Below are 1,424 nucleotides of genomic sequence, written 5' to 3' on the forward strand. Positions count from 1 at the left end.
CTTCACACTCAGGGAAGACATAGACCAGCTCTATGCCCACTAGCTTTGCTGTTTCTAAGGTTCTTAAGAATGCAAGATTTATTCAAGACATATTTTCTTACCAAGACGTTGTCTGTTTTCGACCTTTCCTGTAAAAGAATAGCTTAAATGAGTTAAATGAAGATAATCATTAAGAGGCAAGAACTGAAATAAACAGCTACACCATATGAAAAATGCTGTGCAGATAGTGGAAAGATTTTAACTCTAAAATTTGCAGTGTGAAAATATGTCAACTTTAATTCTTAAAAGCATATGATATTAATAAGATTCAGGCATAAATTAACACATCTATACAGCAGAGTTTCTATGTTCTAGAGCTATTGAACTCTGCCCCGCACTGCTCCCAATATAAGTCTCCAGTACTGTCCGATATTATTTAAGACATCTATAATGAACTGGCAAATGCCACTCAGGACAAACAGGAGATTTGTGTCCTGTTGGAGTGTGAGGTAGACTCTTAGCAGGAATCCTTACAGCACCTCAGTAGAATCTGGATATCCATGCACAACCAACTGAATTGCTGTCTGAATGAATATAATCAAAAGAGTTGGTGTGCAGGTTCAGGTGACCCAGTGCAGGTGTCTGTTTTGGGGTGTGACTGTTCCCTAGGTGCAATTAGCAATATTGGCCATCCGTACTGAAAGCATTGATAGTATCCTCCTTATTGGGGGGATTCATAGGCACAGGTTGTCTAATGGCATCTGGGATGCCTAGAGTCTTCTGACAGGCCTTCATAAGGCCTGCTCATCCAAAAGGTGCAGGTGGCCATGAGGGTCTTGACTGTATGTGCCCTTTCGAGGTGGATATCTCAGCGGGCGAGCTGAGGGATAGTAAGTGATGTAGAAGGAAGAGCACAAGCATAAGATTGCATTTTCTTTAGTACTTATTTTGTAGATGTATTTTGTAGCCAATATTTCTCAGGATACAGAGACTGATCTGCACATTTTGGGCTCTGTGATGCTAGTTACAGCTGAACACTTAGCTAGTTAGTAGCCAGAGCAGGAGCTATAAGTTAGAGCTTTAAGAAATCTCAGTATGGATAACAGTAGAGTCAGCAACCGAGGCGCAAAGATTATGTATTTCTGTATGGGTAGAAAAGTATCACCAGCCTCTTAACAGCAGAACCACACTAAATAATAATTGTGAGCAGTGACTGAAAATGAAATAGAAATAACAACCATTCATATAAAAATAAGCTGCCATAGTTTTTAAAGAAGTAGCTTATTTTCATTGTCACATAAGTCTGCCTGTAAGTTTTGATTAAAATTAAGTTTCAGTTGTAGAATTGTATTTACCTGCTTCATTTGTCATCTTCTGTGTCTCTAAATTGATCAAAAACAACAAMAACAAAGAAGAAAAAGAACAAATATTACCGTGGTGGAGAG

The sequence above is a fragment of the Apteryx rowi genome, unplaced genomic scaffold (genome assembly GCF_003343035.1).
Source record: "Apteryx rowi isolate R43461 unplaced genomic scaffold, aptRow1 scaffold_1352, whole genome shotgun sequence".
Taxonomy (NCBI): Eukaryota; Metazoa; Chordata; class Aves; order Apterygiformes; family Apterygidae; genus Apteryx; species Apteryx rowi.